Below are 20,147 nucleotides of genomic sequence, written 5' to 3'. Positions count from 1 at the left end.
AGGATAGGAGAAGGACCCTAACAAGTTTTCATAGTTTGCCCTAATAGGTTCTGAGGTGAACTTCTTCCCGAGTTGTATGCGAAGTTCCTGATTTTATCAAATGTCTGTAGAAGGGAGATAGCCCTTGGGTCTATCAGTGCGCTGTGACATCACAGCTTGTAGCCAGTTTGCATAAATCTCATTTCAGGAAGTCTGCCCTAAGCCAGATCTACCATGGGCAGGTGCTTACTGTATAATCAGCAGCCCAGAGCCTGGGCCTGCTACCAATAAACAAGCATATGGGTGCAGTGCTCTGTGGAAGGCTACGTGCTTCCCACTGTGGATGAACCATAACGATGGTGCTGCTCTCTGGTTTAATGATGTATCATAGAGACACAGTCCTGACAACTTCTGTGAGAACAGTGCAGTGGCATAGACTTGCTTTAATAATAGTCCTGTGTTGGAATTAGGTGGCAATAGTTAGCAGAAAGGAAAAAAAGAGTATGCAGTTTGAAATATAGTCTTAGGTTTCTACAAAACACTGAAGTTAAGCCCACGAGACTTGCTTCATAAACTTTGCAACAGAGCAAAATAATTCAGTGAAAAGATACTTAGTCCTCTTACTTGTTTCTTGGGATTTCTTTTCTTTTCTAGCTCCTGCAAGGAGAAAGTGAGTGGGGAAAAGGAGCAAGTGTTACATGTCCCATGCAATGACTTGACTTCTCTCAGATTCTGAGTGCCTTTAACAGTGAGCAGAGAACAAGATTTGTAGACTTGTGTCTAAACAGTCAGGTTACTTAAATTTCTTGTAGAGATTTTGCTTTAGCTCTTCTCTCATGGTGTTCTCCCCTCTCTTTATCCCACTGTTTTACTTGCATTTGGCTGCACTGAACGAATGGTCTTCGTACTGAGGTTCTGGCAGGGGCAGGGGGTGAGTGGACCACAGGGCAGGATGTAGAGGGTGGGGCCTTGCTACAAGGGGAGAATGCTCTCATTCTGCAAAATGCCTTCTTGCTTTGCAGTTGATTACTAATGTCTTGGAAAAGTCAAGTTTCTTTGTCTGGGTTGTTCCCCTTCAATCTATGCCCATGTGCCACAGGTTCTGCTTTTGAAAGTAGCCTGTTTACCACTCACCTGGGTCTATGTGTGAGGGGGAATTTCAGCCACTACAGACTTCCTCCCTTGTACACTGGTAAAACCAGAGGCCACTCACAAGTTCCTCTCATTCCCCACCTTAAGGAACTCAACAAGCAAACCATATTAGCAATGGGATAAGATCAAGAACATGATGGAAGATTAACTCTTCAAGCCCCAAACTGAATTTCACTAGCATCAGTTGATACATAAGCATTTCATTCTGATTTTAGTTGTACCATGAAATCTTGACTTTAACCTAGAGATAAGCAAGCTGCTAAACAGTCCACTTCGGTCTCTGAGATGGTTCTCAAGTCTCCCCTTGGATACCAGCCTGGAAGTGATCAGAACCACCTGGGGGAAAAGGAGAGAAGCAAAGTACAGTCCCGATGATAAAATTCAGTGCAAACAGAGGAGAAGGGAGTGAACAATAGCATACACAAATCTTAAAGTGGGTAACTGGATAAGAGGTGATAAAAGTAATTGTGGAAATTGTGTGTCTATTAAAAAGGTTATTCAGAACAAAGAAGATATGCTATTGGATTTATCGTACACCGAAAGATATCTTAAGCAGCTACTGGAAGGTTTAAAAATGTAGTGTTTTACACAGAGAGGCTTCTATTAAAGTGGAATGCAACTATATTTCATATGCTGGAGGATATTTCTGTGCTGTCTCTTAGCACAGGAAATTACCTAATAAGGATAGATATTTTGCACCAGCCTTACTGCACTCAGGGAATGCTAGATTACCAACATTATCAACCACGTTTAACATGTGACTAATCATAAGTGCACCAAGGTTATCAATATAAATAATGAAACTGATTCTCTGTATGATGAATTAGAACCAAATAATATGCCATAAAGCTTGAGAACCAGCAGAAAGTCCAGAAGTTGAATAAGCTTCTTAGGAAGAAGACTATGTCCATAAATGGGAATGCTAAAAGCAAAATAAAATGCTTGTTTACACTATCATATTTGTATAGGAACATCACTAGTAACAATCATGCTAAAATTCAGCATAGATTACTTTCCCACTGTTGCATATAACTGGTGTTTTATCTTACATTTGTAATCACAGAATCTTCTCACTCCTAATGGAGGGTCTACTACAGACTATACTTTTGGCCCAGATCCTTGCAGTACTTTATTAGATGACTTACTTGCAGAAAACAGATGAAGTTACCAAGCAATTGTATAGCAGAGAACCGATTTACAGAGGCATGTGATGTGAACTGCTACTCACAGAGTGTAATCTGGCCTTCAAAGAGGCATTTGAAGTAGGGTAGGGATCCTTCTCCATGATGAGAATTTGGAGAACCAGAGAAAAACCTGCTGAGTTGAAAGATTAAGTTTCTGAAAGATTATTTCTGAAAACACTTAACATTCATATTAATCTGAAAGATTTTCCCTTTAAGCATCACCTCACTGTGTGCAGTTTTTTTGAAACAGTTCTTCCCCTACCTCTACCCATTTATTCTTCAAGCTATTTCTAACCGCAAGTTACCAAAGCAAAAGGGTTTTTCAACTCACAGCCACATCACAGAGAGGTCTCGTTACCTCAAACCTTGTTTGGTGCTTGGAAGGTAATTTTTCTCCCTGCTAAAACCACATACAACATCACTCATCCTGAAGTCTTTTAATCAGAAACAGGTGTTTACTGCTACTGAGTTTTCTTGTAACAGTAAGACAAGACCTTTAAGCAAGGGATTCCCTTGTATGTTCCATATTCTTCCCAGAGCTATGTTTGCCATTGAACTTGTTTTAGCTAGAGGTAATATGGCTTGTGGGTCTTGCATACCATACTTTAACATTGAATATCCATTCAGACAACATGGAGGAGTCTGCCCTCTTCTCTTAAGGGACACTATGGGTCTCTCTGACTGTGGAACCTGTGGGATCTGGAGCTCTAGAGCACAATCTTACACATTTAAGTCTTCATTACATATACTGCTACTGGGTTGAAGATATGAGTTGAAATATCTTTGTTGCGTTTTTCCATAATGAGAGAGTAGGAGCCAGAAAATGGCTGCTGCAAATTACTGGCTGAGAAGAATTTGATACCACTTTTCTCATGTGGAGCTTCACCTTAGGATCCTTAACAGTCTGAATGTAGACTCCACTGAAATATGTGCTCCCCTTTCCACTGTGATAGGTTATCACTCACTGATGTTCCCTTGAGATACCCACAGGTTTATTACCATGGCTACATTTGAACGACGACTTTTCCTCACTATGTGGGCATCCCCTCCTAGAGTTGATGCAGTTCCTAGTGGCAAAAAAGTGCTTTTGACAGTCCAGCTTTCATGAGTTCCTGAGTTTTATGTAACAGCATCTGTACAAGGACTTTTGACAGTGGGAAATGTCATAAAAATGTCATTAAAATATCACAGTCTTAACTAACTTTACTATATTGGCAAAGATTTTCAAGCATAGACCAGACTAAATCCATATCAGAATGAGGATAACCATTTTCACTGGGAGAAAGAGGAGTAATTGCAGTCACTACTAATCCAGAAATCCTCATGGATTTTTTAAGAACCATTATGATATGCAGCCACTTATGGAAATTAAAAGCACTTAATTTCTCATTTTATTAGTAACTTTTAAACTGTCCATAAAGCAGAATTCAACAAAGAAGAAAATCTCCCTTTGGCAATTTATATGGCTTCAAGATCTGTTTACATCTCAGCTACATTTTATTATTTACTGTATTTGGAAAAACTTGTTTTGGCTTTAAGGCACGTTCAAATAGCTATAAGATTTTATGTCAGTTTTTAATGATCTTCTGCATTCTGCAGGCAACAGATTTTCAATTTACACATTCCTGCTCATTTATAGTCATCCAATCTCTCAAAACTTTTGTATAATTTCAAGCAATTAACATGGAAGAGTGCTCTAATACCATCTACTCTTGAAGTCTACATCCAGTCTACATACTATGTACTGTCAGTAGCACCAGTAAGATACAAGCAGTATTGTCTAACATCCCTTCATCGAGTTGCGCCTTGAACTTTCAGTACAACTGAGGTCCCCCCACCACAAATCAGACACTTTAATAGTCAAAATTAAACTATAAGGATGAGGTGCACCTGAGATGGTTCAATAAGAGCACTGTAGAGAAAAAAAAATGTTGTTGCTTGAAGGCTCAACAACCACCCTGTATTTCCTTTACTGGGTGTCAGTTCAGACTGGCTCTAGTCTGATGTTGTGGACTGAATTACCATTTGCAGCTGGAATCCTGAGCCACATCTTCAGTTTCATCTGAAAAGAATCCAGTTTATGTGCTCTGATACTGCTATGTGGTGCAAATTAAAGTACACTAAGCGGGGAGATTAATTTTAGAAGTGTTCTTATGATCTGAACTAAATTGCTGATCTACACCCACCATTAGAGAAGATTCTTTCCCTGGGTCCATAGTGACCTGCGCCAAGCTGCATCAGAAATACCTCTGCTGTATGGAGTTTGATTTGGATATTTAGGCAGCAGCTCTTTCTTGAGAGTGCAGCTGTACCTAGGAAGAAGCCTTGCTCTCCTAATGTAAATAATACTTTCCAGACTTGCATCTTATTGGGATTATATCTCTTAGTAATCTCTCAGAATTCTAAAGAGAAAAACGCTATTCACAAATAAACATGTCTTTAGGTAGCTGGTGGGTTTACAGCTGCACTTCCTGTTCTCTGCCACCACTTTCACAAGGACTTTGTGTCTGGAATTTTGCATAAACAGAGGTACTGAAGTACTAGACGCCAGTGCTCTTTATACATCCTCACAGTAGACATTTGGCTGTATAAGAGGTGAAGCATGCATGCAAGCCTCATGTCACAGCTTTATGTGTATAACTAGGACAGGTGTGTACGACACACTCTGTAGTATATTATCTATAGAAACATTTTTCTTACAGAAGTAGTTACTGATGAGAAAAATTGTGTTTGAATTAATTACATTTCATTCTTTTGTAACCTTAGATCATCTTTAATATATGTCACATGCAGTTAGATTCTTTAGTCTTCATTTTTCTTTCTTGCTTGTGGGTTTTTTCAGGTGCCTTGAAATCTGCAGGGCTTGGTAAAGAGCTGACATCTTTCACTAATCTTCTGGTAGAATAAATTAACAATCTAGAGATAAGTAGCTCCATCTGAAGCCGTTTGGGTTTGGTGGGGTTTTTTTTTTGCTTACTGCTTTGACAAATGCTACATCAGCCATGTAAAGACTGCAGGCCCATTGAAGGAGTTGATAATTGTTTGTGTTGTTGCAGTTGTTTTGCTCTCTATTTTGGTACTATATTTTTTGTAAAGTCATTCTGCTAACAATATATGGGTTGATACTTTATTTCCTCCCTCCTGTTGTTCTCATGACTGTGGTTATTGCTCTTCTAATTTTGCAATCTTTTTTTTAATACAAGCAATTTTCTGTAACTAGAGTCCAGTATTTGACTGTACTGAACTGTATTTAACTCTTCTTCTTGTTGTGTCAGAAGTGTTACATCAAACATTAAACAATTACATTATTGTATTGTATTATACATTAAACAAAGACTGGGAGGACCAGTAGCGTGAAGGTTCTTAAAAGGACTTCCAAATTTGTTTTTGATGTGGTAATTGAGAGAAATATAGTGGAGAAATACAAAAGATTGGAGAAAGGGAAAAGACAGTCTGAAGCCAGGAAGGCCAGAGAGAAGGAGATTGGCAGAAGAGAACTGCCATAGTTCAGGCCATTGGTGGATGAGAGTTTAGGCAATGAAAGTGAAAAAATTTGATCTTACAGGTGTCCTGCAAGAGGAAGCTGCACATCCTTGATAAAGCCTGCTTGTGTAGATTGGCATAGTGTCAGAGACAACACCCAAGTGACAGCGAGAGTAAGAAGAATAGCTTTGCTAGAAGAAGAAGGTAGAAGGTAAGGAAAACAGAGGTTTTGTTTTGCCCATGTTATATTAGTGGTAGCAGTGAAACATTTAAAGAATGTTACAGAAGAATAAGCTAAGAGGTATATGTGTTTCTCAGAAAATGAGAAAAATGAAATTATCTTCCCATTTTAGGACAAGTGACCTCCACAAATCTGACCCAATTAACAGTGTGGAGAGCCTAAGGTCTCGTGACTAAGAAGATTTCACTACAGTGACAGAGGGGTGCAGAGGAGCAGAATGCTTTGGGTGTTAAGTGCTTGTATATGGCGAAAGGGGAAAAAAGGGAAGAGGAACTTGGGGTATCTTAGTTTGTAGGACTGGATCAATTCACAATAATTCCCAGAAGGAGTTAAACATTTTCTGGGGTTAAAGTGAATCAGAATCTGTACACCGTGTGCTGGAAATTCCCTAAATGATTTCAGTGGTCATTAAGAAAAGGGAAATGGTTCTTTTCTGAGTAGGAGATGGTAGGAGACAGAGGAGTAGACACCAAAACAGAGCCACGGCTGAGTATTTATAACTTAGCTGACTCTGTCCCCAGATTGCAGGATTCCTGCCAGATGAGAAGGGGACAGACTTTCCCAATGGCTTTATCCATTGAAGGGGGTCTTGTTAGTATCCATTGTGACCCATTGTGACTGGTAACACAACAGGCTGAAATAGTTACAGTTCTATTAGGAATACTACATGCAGTTACGTACAGCATGGGCAAATATAGGTAAAGCTGCTGATAAAATGTGCTCTGCTGATAAATGGAGCTTCAACTTTTCTGCAGTCACCTTATTCCCCCTCCTGTGCCCCTGGGCTTACTCAAGTTTTTTGTCTCTTCAGTCACAGACGTCACCTACATACAAAGCCTTAACTGTTTATTTAAAATTTAATTCAAATACTGTATTTTAAACAGTGACTAAATTTAACATAGTTTACAGTTGCAGCATGCTATTACCAATGTTGCTGTTTAAATTTAATTCACTAATACAGAAATTAAAGTTAGTTTAACTAGTACAAGTACTACGTTTAGACCTATATTTTCCAGTCATGATTTAGTGACTTTTCAACTCATGGTTTGTAAGCCTCTGCAAATCCATTTCTCAGGGATCTGAGAAAAGTAACAAAAAGTAACCCTGTTATCAGTGGACTTACACTGACAATGTAAATTGCATGTGTGTTTGCACCTACATGGAAGCATTTTAGAGATCTGCAAATAAAGAAGTTTTTGAACTCTGTGACCTAGAGGAACCTCCAATTTTTTTTTCTTTGTATAGCTTTTTCTTCTGAGTACCATTTGCCTCCAGCCAAGATCTTGCCATCATCCCCCAGTCTCTAACTGTCTGTAGTTTTTCTACTGTGGTAAGAAGAAATATAATGCATCTGTCCCAAGTTAGTTTCTCCACCAAACAAATGGAAAAGTTTGCTTTTGGAGCAGCAGGCAGAGAAGAAAGACTTCAGAAGTGCTGGTGCTGTTTATCTCACTATCCCAACCCACAGTGCTTCCTTAGTCCTGCTCCTGCTCCTCCCCGTTGTTGCTTCTGCCTGCTTTCCTAGTAATCTCTCCTTGATGCTATGGCTAGATGAAGCTTTTTCACTGTTTTATTCCTAATCATTCATGTAATCATAATCTTTCTGGACAGCACTCTGCTCACCCATCCACCCTGACTCTGGTGTTAAAGATGTCAGGTATTGTAGAAGATTCCTCTACAAATGAAGATCTCAGTATTGCTTTTTGCTTCACAGCTATTGTTCTGGTCATGATATCACTTTGCATGCTCAGTGCAGATTACTGTCAACCTAGAATAACCCAGCATTACTGACCTCCCTGCCATGGTTTAACCTTCCAGAGGCCATCACTCCCATATGCATTGTGCAGAAGTTCTTTACTACTTATTTATGGGAATACATGTCCACTTTTAGTTTATGCTACATAACTGCATACATTTAGTGCAGAATTCTGATTTGCACTGAATATTTTTGAATATGCAGAGCTCTCTGAGTATTTTGGAGTGAAAATTATGGTGGTGGGTACAAAATTTAAAGCAAATCCGGTCTGCAGTTAAACACAAACCCACAGCAGTAGCTGCTGGACTGAGCTCACCATGTAGTTTCCAAACAAGCTGACAGCAGTAGGAATCGTGGTTTATAAAAAGCTGCCAGCAGTGCTGAGCTGGTGAAGAGAAAGAGGAAGCTACAACGCGAAAGAAAAAAAAGCACAACCAAAGGCAACTTCACTTCTCTGCCTTTACTGTTTTTAAATAGACTTGGCTCTAAGTTGCTGTTGAGGGTGCTGTGAAGAACAGCGGTAACCTCACAAACTGAGAGCCCCACAATATTTATCCCTTTCTGAATACCACCTGCAAATCATGTCCCAATTCTAAGGGACTTCTTTATGTTTTTGTGCGTATATGTGAGAATCTGTGTATGTATGTAAGTATGAATATACACCATGTTACCAAAACTATTGCTCAATAGCATGCCAGTAAATAGAAGTTTACTAGAACAGCTTTTGCCATTTTACTCCTCCTTTGCATGATAGGCTGAGCTGTTCTCCTGAGATTGTTTCCTGATGTTCCCATCCACTTCAGGCTGTGGATTTCACTTGATTATTCTTTTTGTCCTATGAAAAGTGTAAGACTGCTTCTCATCCTCAAACCACTGGTAGCAGGAAATCATCTAAGGCACTATTGACTGCATTGTCTTGTACTGGGTGTTAGGACTATGGGAAGGTGCTCTTGAAGAGCTCAGTTGGGGACTGGGGCACAGACTGACTCCTTTCACTTTGGGAAGGAAATCTAGCTGATCAGAGGTTCTCTAGCCAGAAGGCAAGCCTCCTGTGAAGTTCTATCTTGGGTCTTATTACAAGCGCTAAGCCAGGTGATGGAAGATACACTGCATGAAAGGGGGAGTGTAACTAGAAAGCTAAACCCAGAAAGCAGAGGAATAATGTGAGAAAGGCTGATGATTAAAATTAGTTGGATTAGAGTCTCCTTTATTTTGTGTCATTCTGGGATCACAGCTTTGATTCTGTGTATTTTAGTTGAGATGGGACTAACTTCTTGTAGAGCTAGTCAGAAGAGTTCAGGAAGAAGAAGACATTGCAAAGGGAAAGACCTTAGGGGCTCTGCAGGTTACCTGCATGTTGTGTTACACTGTATAGTTAGCTCTCTGAAAGAAGGACCTGGCAGAGTCTCTCTCATGTTCATTGCTCTGAATCTGAACACAAAGAATCAAAATGAAAACCATACAAAGATGTCATCATCTTTTCAGTAGCTATGCTAGTCCTAGGAAGAGGGCTGCCATTGGCATGCCCTAGAAGAATTGGACATGATCCTTGAGGATAAACTGAGGACACGTTTAATCTGCAGTCAACCTATATTGCTGCAATATGGGTCACAACACTAGCCAACTCTCCTCTGTAAGTGGGAGGCAAAAGACAGTAACAGAACACGTGAATCCCATGACTTCCTGGCAGCTAGAATGCTGAACATAGTTGCAAAGGGTTGTTTAAGCACCCAGACTTTCCAATAATGATTTCTTTCCCTTTATCATTGACTTTTTGGCACCAAACCTATTAGCACATTTGCTTGTAGTGCCTGAAATGCCAGTATATACCAAGGTGTTTCCAGCTCTGGTGCCAGAGCCCTTTATGGTTAGCAAATAGCTATGACTTGGTAGTGGGATCTGCACTGCTTTTTTTTTTTTTCCTGCTGAAACGTTAACATCAAACCTTCAAGAGAGACAATGCTAAAATTACTTCCTTTCGCAAGTTACCTCTTGATGACGAAAGGATGGCCTAATGGATATGTATTCTTCCTCAGAATCTCCTTCAGAGAACATTCCCCATTTCTTTCCATTCCCATTTTGTATGAGGTCAGAAGAGACCAGGCTTTTCTTTATGGCCAGTGTGTGTAGGCTTGAAGAAAGACACTGTGTAGCTCCCTTTCCATCCAACAAATACACTTAGTTCTTTTGCAGTGTGCACAAGCCTGGGATCACTCCCAGCTGCCTTTCAGCTATCATGGAAAGAAAGTTTCCTAAATATTTTTCTGTTTATTCTCCTGATCCAATCAGTTCTTAGAAAGATCAAAACTGGATGCAGCTATTGTAATTACTCATAAAACCATGATTCCTGAGACAAGAATAGTGAACAGATCCTCAACACCTTCATGGTCAGTCATCACCAAATGGTCTAGATATGTTTTCAAAGAAACAAGGACAAATTTTTCACCTTGACCCCAAAGGACTACATCTGGCTTGGTGTTGGGAACATCACTGATGAAAGATGCTTGACTGAAATATAAAAAATAACCCAAATCAGGAAGTCATTATCATGCTGTTTCAACAAAATTATATGTAAACCATTTTCAGTAAAGTTTTTCAAGTAAAGTCTTAATACATCCCAGATTAATTTTCAAAATCTTTATTCTTTACATTCTTGAAACAATCAAGACTTAACTTTTGAAACTAGATATGTTAGCCTATAGTCCTCAAAAGTTTAAAAGGCATTATATTCTTCTCAAGTCTGATTCATGTTTATTTTCCGATAGAGAACCACCTCCATTTTGGAAACCCAAAGATCAACAACAAGCCAAATGTTGTGAAATCTGTGATAGTCTGTTTATTTACCACCTTTTCATCAAAAACTATTTATTGTTGTTGTCACTTCAGAAAAGGCAAGTTGTCTGAATATAAGCTCTCTTGGCAGATTCTCCTTGCAGTCAGAAATTGCTAATTTGTCATTAGGGAATCCACTTGGAATCAATATGAACAAAACATCTGAAGTGGTTTTAAAATGATTATGTACTTCTGCAGTTTCTGGTTCTTCTATTTGTGTGCGTATGGATCCCCAAGCCCCTTTCTTCCTTTACATTTGTTATATGCCTTTTACCATTGAGATGTTGGATTTGTTGTGGAACATCTGGCTACTAGGACAAGGTACTACTTTATTTTTCTTCTAGCTGTATAAGGATAAAGGGCACACATCCTGCTCAGTACCAATTATTGGACAAAAAATTTAAGGCCTCTCACACATACATGTGCACCACAAGTATGACCTATGTTCACCAGCCTTGCACAGGTGAGGAATTTTCTTTCTTTCTTAAAACAGAGCCTCTCCTTCTCTGGATATTGATACATCCATAGATGACTTATCTCTAGATTTCATGACTATATTTCAGGGGAGCATGTTTATTGTATTTGACTGGACTGGAAATGCAAGGAATTTCCGCAAAGTATTTCTTTAGTCATTTTTCCCCTGGGTCCAGTTTCTTCAAATTATGTCAGAAAACATATCATGGAACAGTTTGTTGCTGAGCTTTGCTACTCCTTTCATATTTTGCAGTGGCTACTCCTTTCATATTTTGCAGTGTCTTTGGTTGTATCTGTCTCCAGCATATGCTTATGCTCATATATAGAAGCTTCTATATAGAAGGGAGTCAAAGAGGTTTCACCCAGGCTAGGAATTTTTTTTTTTTTTTTTACTAGTTTCTTATTACAGTGTTAAGAGCATACTACTTGTTCTCCCAGTTTGATTAGGAAAGAAACTTGAAGAGCAAGAGTGAAAACAAGATGAAGAAAAGGACTTTTCTTTTTAAAAGTAGTAGTATCTTTTTATGAGCCTTGTACATAAGAACAGAAGCTCTTCTTCATCTTCCATATTCCATACCGTTTTATCCCAATTAAAAAACTTGTAGGTTTGATATACTCACATGGTCTTTGTCCTGAGCAGAGGAAAAGGGTTACCTGGAAAATGAGAATTGGGCCCTGAATTCCTAACTACTTTTTCAATTGTCATCCAGCCCAGCCCTGCAACTTCTCACAAATATGTTCTTTTATGCAGTAATATGAATTTGTTAAATTCTGAGAAATTCTGTCACCGCAACTTTTCCTCTTTAACAGACTTAAGATTTATCTAACTGATAGATACAAGCTCAAGCTTATATTCGTGCCTGTACCACCTGACCATCTGAAGTGAAAACACCAATGTTATGTGAAAGGACAAGACTGCAGACTAGCAGTGTCCGGAGTGGACTCTGATGATGATTATCTCTATGGGAAGGAATAAGGTTCCAGGTTGCCCAACATTGCATATGCATGATTTCCCAGGAACTCCCACATCCCGCACTTTGCTACTGCTGTCCACATTGGTGTTGATCAGTCTGTGTTTATCAAGCCTTGAAGAAGAGAGGAGTAGGATTGGTTTTAGTTAACTTAGAATCATAGAATCATAGAATCGTTATTCATGGACTTCTGCTGGAGCACAAACTGTGGACACAGTGCATCACCTGTTACCATAATGCAATTTAGAGGATCTTTCTGTAAAAGCCTGCTGTTATTTCATGTACATTCTTGCTGCTGATAATCAGTGGATAAACAACTTTCATAACAACACTGCAACCCCCCCACCCCCATCTAGCAGTCTGACAGTTGACTTGATGGTTAGCCACGGACTTGTAGCAGTCGTGGGTAGCCAGTTTCCAGATAGCAGCCTGTCTTTCTGGTCAGTATGGGCTCTGTCACTCATGGTATGTGGTTCCAAAGAACTGGGCAAGTTTATCACACAGGTCTGTGAAGGCCTGCATCCTCATGCAGAAGTTTTGGAGCTGCTGTTGTACATCAGTAACTGCAAAGTGATGTGATTTGATCCTCTGTGTTAGTTCAGTTCCAGAAAACACTGTTGGACATTTTGGGAAAGTTAGTATCATTCATCATGTCATCCAAAATGAGGGACACTGATAAATCCATAGATGACATACCCCCAGATTTTCTCTTTTTTTACCACCATCCACGTCCATTTTACCACCCTCCACATCTTCTAGCATTGCATTTCCTCTCAAGTTCCAAGACCTGTACCTCTCTACACAGCTTCTCCTGTTTCTGAACACCTCAGTTGAGGTTATAAGGAATTGCTCTGCAAGAACCATGCTAGCTCTATATTGCTGCAAACTGAGCTGCATGCCAGACTGTCAAAGATTGGGGACTGCAGGAAAGGAAGGAAGGAAAAATAAGTAAGTTATCTTATAATGTATCATAGACTGAGTCTCAGAAGAGTTTTGCTCAGTGGTATAGTAGGGAAACTGGGATGTGCCCTTCCTTATTCTAGTGTTTTATATGCAAAACTCTGTGTAGATACCGCTAAGCAGGCTTGATGAGATTTTCAGAGAAGAATGCGAGTAGAGAAATGGATGCTTGAAGGTAGGGCCACTGAGCCGGATCAGGAAGATATCTAACGGCATGTCCTCATTTCTTGCATCCTCCAGCAGCGCCAATGTCTTCATCCTATGAACTGGGAACTCAGGAACCGTACACTTAAGCTCAGAGAGCTTCAGATTAAATCGGTGAGTGAAAAGAGGAGAAAGTGAAACAAATACAGTGTGGTGAGAGGAACTCAAGCTCTTTTGTATTCACTTCTCTGTGAAAACTCAGGGCAGACCCGTGACAGGAATTCAGAAAGCAAAGGGACATTCATCCATACTGAATATTTATGTAAAACACAGATTATGGGGGAGCAGGCAAGAGTAGGAGGGTGTGAAGGTCCAGTAAGTAGAAAATGGTGTGCAAATATCTGGGAGTATTTTAGACAATGTAGCATGTGATTCAAATAGATGGTTAAAAGCAGAGGTGTTAGCATACAGGTAATGGAATATAAAAGCATTCTCTAGTATGTGTGTTAAATGCATCCAGCACAATGTAAACGTTTGACAGTCAGCTGGGTTGAACGTACAATCGTTTTGAGGCATGAGACTTACAATAAGATCAAGGAGTAACAGAGCTATTTGGTTTAAATAGTAGTCTCTGTTCCTCTCTGGGCTGGCTCCAAATGTCAGGAGTGACCACACATATCTCCCCAGGAGGGTCCCAGTAGTCCTTCCTTTTGCCATGCTCCTTTCAGCCTTTCTAGGCTCTTATTTTCTCACTATCTCCTTTTCATTTTGCATAGGTCTTGTTTCCAAAACGTAGACCTGGGCTGCTTTTGGGCATGGCACTGAAGACAACAGCAATGAATTAAGGCTTTAGTCGTGAAACGGTCTGGAGCAGGCTGGGGAGCTTGGATCTGCACTGAAACAGGTTTAAAAAAAAAATCATGTTAGTTTGCCAAAAACATCTAGTGCTCTGATGGATAACTTAAAGCATAAAGGAAAGCCTAATATTTAATTCAGTGAGCTTAGTGCATGGTAAAATGCACACTGCCTTGTCTATGCAAGATTTCTCAAGCATATTTGTTAACATATGTTAGCTAACAGGTGTTAGCTTCAAATTTCTAGACAATCTAGGGGCGAATGTGAGTCTGAAGCTCAAAGTACAGTATGAATTTAACTGCTTTTTTGTTTGTTTTTTTGTTCTTTTTTTTTTGTTCTTGCAAGCAGGTGCTTCAAATATTCATTTCAGTTTTAAGAGTGTCCCGCTCAAGGAAGCACCTTCTGTAATCCTGGTTATATTGTAGTTAATTGTAAATAGGTATGGAGAATGTCTAATATTGATACTAAAGTTTTAATAATAATAACCAGAAAAAGTTGTAACAGGATAAATTTATTCTGCATCTTTTATCCTACATCCGAGGATTTTTTTTGTCAATTTCTTTTCCCTTCCTTTCCTGTCATTTACCAAAAAGTTCCCTTATTTTACCAACAAACTGTATTTAGTGTATCCTTGAATCCTCTACTGGTTTGAATGTTTATTGGTCAAAAGTCTGTGTAAAGGTAGTTCTGTGTTTCAGTAGCCTTCCTGTCCATCTACTGTTACTGACTTGTGGTTTTATTAAAAGTCTCGTGATACTTCATGTTTTTCATATTAAAAAAGAAAATATTTTTTGCTGTTATTGTAGAGAATGGAATGTATCTCAAAGAATGGAAATTAAATGACCAGAAAAAATCTTTTCCAAAAGTTGTAGGATTTTTGAACTGATCTCATGATTTGTTGTGGTCTGGCTCTTGATTTTTGACTCTTCGGCGTTCTGGGCATTCCCCACCCTCCTCTCAATGCATGAGCAGGTAGCCCAATACCACCAGATTTAGAGTTCCAACTCTGGAAAGATTCGGGATTTTTCTATAAGGATGGGATGGTGATTCATTCTGAGCTCTCACAAGACAATCATGCAGCTGCCCCTGTTTCAAAATCAGCAGCCCCGCCAGCTCGTCTCCATCAGCCTTGAGAAAACAGGAAGCACAACGGCCACCACAGGAAGTGGTGCACTCTTACACCCACCCCAAAAACTTAGCTGCTGAACCTATTGCAAAATGTTAACAGAACACTGCAGGGTACACAGAGAAAGAGATGAGAAATCTGCTGACCTTTGGGTGCCTGTGCAATTCCTGGCTTCAGTTTCTCAGGCCTATAGCCTAACTCAGTCACCAACATGTCCTGTGTTTCTCAGTCATTGCAGCTTAAACCCTCTGTGGTAGGATGGTCTTACCCAGAATGTGAAGACTTTTTCTTAATTATTTTGTTTCATCCCCAAAATTCATACAGAAATGCAGTAAGAAGCTTCTTGTCTGGAGGGCTGACAGACTGAAAGATAGAGAAGGTGGAGAGGACTGTGTTTTGTTCATCGTGATTAACTATGTACTCATTTCCTTGGCAACATGGAAGAAATGGGTGGTTTTAGGGTGGAGATTTATATGTATGTTTTGTGATTTGGATGTTTTTCATATTAAACAAGAAAAAATATTTCTCACTCTTATGGTTACAGTGAAAGGACTGTACCATAACATTTCAGAGAATAGAGGTGCCTTCTGCATATAAAAGGAGGAGCATGATGAACTGCTCTAAGTAGAAAACACCATTCCCTGGGGATGCTGTGGGGCATGGAATAGAACTAGGAATGGCTGAAAGAGAAGAACAGGACATTCCACAACAAGCAAAGGAGACAGGAGAGATACAACATGCAAAAAGATTTGAAATTTGAGGTTTTCTGTTGTGTTTGGGTACTAAAATAATCTTGAAAATTTGTTCTGCAAAATCAAAGGGGAAAAAATGCAAGTTTATATGCTGGATGATGGGCAAGTAAAATTTTAGTAAGGACTTTTAAATTAAAAAAGCAGTGTTTGTGAGTTAGAGAAGCTGCTGCAAAAGAACTGCAATAATAAGAAGGCAGGAGAGGATCAGGAATGGAAGGTGATGTTAGCTATTGAGACTAGATCTAGGTATTATTTTTCTGCTAGATGCTTCATTTGTCCAATAAATGCAGACTTGAGAATCTGGTCCTGGAAACCAAACTATTTGTAAATTCTTGTTAAATTCTCTGAATTGTTTTGTCAACTGTTGAAGCTTTTGAAAGCTGGAATTTTTTCGTTTCAAAATTTAACAAAGTTTGAAATTGAAAAGTATGTAATTTTGGTTTGAAACAAATGTTTCATTCAACTCATAATTAAATCTTGGGGGATTTCCATTTTTGTAAAAAAAATTGTAAAAATTATTTAGAGTGAAAATTAATTCCTGAGCTTTCCTTCTTTTTTTTTTTTTTTTCATTTTCCTTTTTTTGATTCAGCCAGTAAAAGTCAGTTATTCCCACAACTCCAACCAAACCGAGAAAAGCAGTCAGATTCCTGAACTCTGGTCTTCAGCATTACTGGAAGATGGAGAATATTAAGAGCTATATTGCAAGAGTGCTGAAAGTCCTACACAGAGAGTAAATGTAGATTTGAAGACAATGTCATCAGAACATTAGATAAATATCCCTAGGGAGTTGGCTGGGTTTTACTAAAGCAGCAAGTTATATGTAGAATCTTTAAGTGATCTTGCCTGGATGTGGATTACAGACAAATATCTTATTCAGCAGAGTGGATAAATGCTTTGTCTCTCAGCACTAGCTCCTAGGTGTCTTCTTTCTCTGTTGCAGTTCAATTGATCTTTACGGCGAATAGAAATGCAGTTCAACCAAAAATAAATTGAATATTTTACCTGCTGCTGTTACTATGGGGAGTCTTCTATCCAGATTTCTGTTCTCCAAATTGCTTTAGAATGGAGTTTATAACACTTTCAGCACAGCTTACTTTTGAAAATACTTAATCTGAGATGAAAACTTCATAATACTTCCTTTTGAAGTAACTCATTCTATACAGATTGGTTCTGTTTTGCACAGTCATTCAGCAGGCAACTTCAGTTTGTCTTGTAACTCCCCTCATTACGTTAACTCTCTTAACAGCATGCACTTCGGAATTTTTCTAAAGGTCATAACTGTGTTTTTTTTTTCCTGCCATGAAATACATTTTCATTTCAAGTGTGCACAGAGATTAGCGACATGACTAGTTCCAATATTAACACATCCATATTCTCTTCATTTTGATCTAACATCTCTCTTTGATCTAACATCTCTGGTTATTCTGTCTGTTGGCTATTTTCAAAGTTCTAAAAATAATAATAAAACCATGAAGTTTACTGGACAGAATACTGCTGTACTGTTCATGTCTTTTCTTCTGAAAACTGTGATACAGTTATCCTTTTCTCCTGGTGGCAGACTAGGCAAAATATACGGCTGATCCTGTTTGTTTCTAGTAAAATGTCCCAGTTCACACACTTGTCACAGGTTTTCCATGGAGGGCTTAATGAATTTTTTTTGTGGACAAATCAGCATATCCTTAAACTCCAAGATATATCTTACCACTCTGCATCCACACAAAAAAGAATCACTAGCTCACTTAAATTTGAGGTCTGCACTGAATTCTGTCCCTTTGGGAATATTGTGCATGTACTTAAGATTGGACTTCCGGGACTCCATCTCCTGGCCATGTAAATGTGAAAAATAGCGTGTTCTGAGCAAGGAGGAGATCCTTGTCATGCCTGTTACTGTGAAAATGCACCCTGGAAACCAAACATTCAGAAACAAACTATTCCACCAGTTCTTCCTCATTTACTTTATTCAGCTTTGACTACAACTCACAATTTGCTTCTAGATGTTTTCCAGAGGTCTGATGATTTGTTTCAACCTGTTTCTAGCTTAACATTTATTGAGACTTATTTTTTTCTTATGACCTGTCTGAAGTGAGTATTATTAACTTCTGCAGATAAAAAATTAAGTTCTGGGAGGAAAAATCACACATTATCATTCATTTTTGTTGCACTAAAACACAGAGCCAATGAAGATGATCAGGGAAACTGGGGGTTTTCAGTCCCCTTAAACTTTGTGTGCTTATTAGACTAGATCATGCTCTCTGAAATGTGTACCTTATTAGTGGTCTAATATGCAGTATGAAAATAATCTAATGTGTGAGGCAAGAAATAGAAGGAAAGGGGTGCGCTTTATGCAAAAGAACTCAGAAAGTGTTCAGGACTAGTGACTTTTAAGTGCTTAGGAAGCTGAGAGATTCTTGTAGTCAGACTTTTTCCGTGCCTCTCGGTGGAGAAGGCATTGATTGATTGGATTTGACATAGCCCTTTACAAGTCAAGGAGGTACAAAATTGCCCTTAAAGCTAGAAAAAACACCCTCTGTGAACAAAGGTGTAACTTATATTAAACTGTATCATGTGGGTGCAGATTGGAAAATCAAAAGCAGTCTTTAAAATGTGGACTTGATCAGTGTTTTGAAGAACAAAATCTGTCATACAGGAGGCTAAGTTAGTTACGTTTGATTACATTTCAATCAGTTATTTCTTACCATTTTTTCAGAGAGAACTTTTTCAAAATGCCAGGCTGCTGGTATCCCTCCTGCCTATGACTCTGCCTGGGCAGCCTCAGAGCTGGCTCCTCTAGTTTTCCTTTCAGCTGTTGTTACCAAGACGATAGAAGGCCTCAGGTAAGGACCATAAATGCATAGCTTTATAGGCCTTCACTGAGAGCAAGAGAAAGCATCATTTCTCCATAAGCCATTCCGTAACACATTTCTTACTTCAAAACCACCTGTTTTGATTTTTTTTTAATTTGAAAAGTATTCTGCACACTTCCGTCTGTCCCTTCACTTGTTCTTAAATTCACTGGCAAGATAATCACTCTGGTTGTTCTGTATCTATACTGTATTTTCAGCAGTCAGCAGCTTCTTTTAACCCCTCAGAACCTAATTTGGCTAAGCTAGAACTCTTTAGAACTCATTTTGTGAAATATGGTTCAGGTTTATTTGGTTATTTTTTTTGTTTAGTTGTTTGCATTAATTGACAAAACTGACAGACCAAAAAAGAATTGGAGCAATGGAGAAACAGAAAAATGAAAGGAAGGCTTAAGGCTCAAAACACAGTTTCATCACTTTCACACTAACATATATTTTAGTCCATCAATTTCTCAATTCAACCTTAGGTCAAAACATATTTTTTATGATATTAATTTGAAGCATAATTGGTTAATTCAAACTCTGACTCTGTTTACAGTTTCTACAGTGTGAAAGGGAAACAGTTTGTTCTCTGCTTACACACTTAAGACTTGATTTTCATAGTCCTGAGCTCTCTTGATTTCAGCTGCAGTTGTTGGAACGTTTAGACTACTAGATATTTTACCAATAAATAATCTAATCCTCTTCAGAGCTGCATATGATCTATAAAGTATTTTATAGGATCAGTAGTACTTTTGAAGCTAAACCAGTGCAGAAAAATACTTTCAGCTTTTCTTGATGTAATCAGAACTTAAGGGGAAAAGCGTCATTAGCTTTATTTATTGCTTAAAGCAAATGCTTTAGCTTTGGTTTAATAAAATCAGTATCTAAAATATGCAAATTGTGAATTTTGAATGACAGAGGGTTTCTACATGCCAATTCCATTCTGGTTACACCAGATTTTCTTAGAGGGAGTAACTTCCTTATGTCAGGATTATGTGACAGAGCTAGAGCTATGTTCAGGATAGACCTGACCTCAGAGAAAGAGCAGATTTTTGTTTCCCTTCTTTGTGAAGGGAAGTTTTAGCCTTATTTAACATTATGCTTGCCCCAGGTTTCAATTATGCAGATGCTCACTGTACTTTTTCCCTTTGAGCAGACAGCTTGAGTCTGAATCAGATGACAGAATGGTTGGACAAGGTTGTCCAAGGACAATGTTTGTTCTGCTCTGGACATTGCAAAGGGAGACTGCAGCTGCCATAGACCTGCCTGGTGTATCCATGCTTATTCTATAGCCCTCAGGAATGTAAGAACTTTTCTTACTGAATAAAACTTCAGCAGATCAGGTAGAAGATTTTCCTTAAGATGGGTTAAGGACCACTTTGGGGAGATCAGCT

This window comes from Pelecanus crispus, chromosome 6 (genome assembly GCF_030463565.1).
Source record: "Pelecanus crispus isolate bPelCri1 chromosome 6, bPelCri1.pri, whole genome shotgun sequence".
Taxonomy (NCBI): Eukaryota; Metazoa; Chordata; class Aves; order Pelecaniformes; family Pelecanidae; genus Pelecanus; species Pelecanus crispus.
This window is presented reverse-complemented; position numbering follows the sequence as displayed.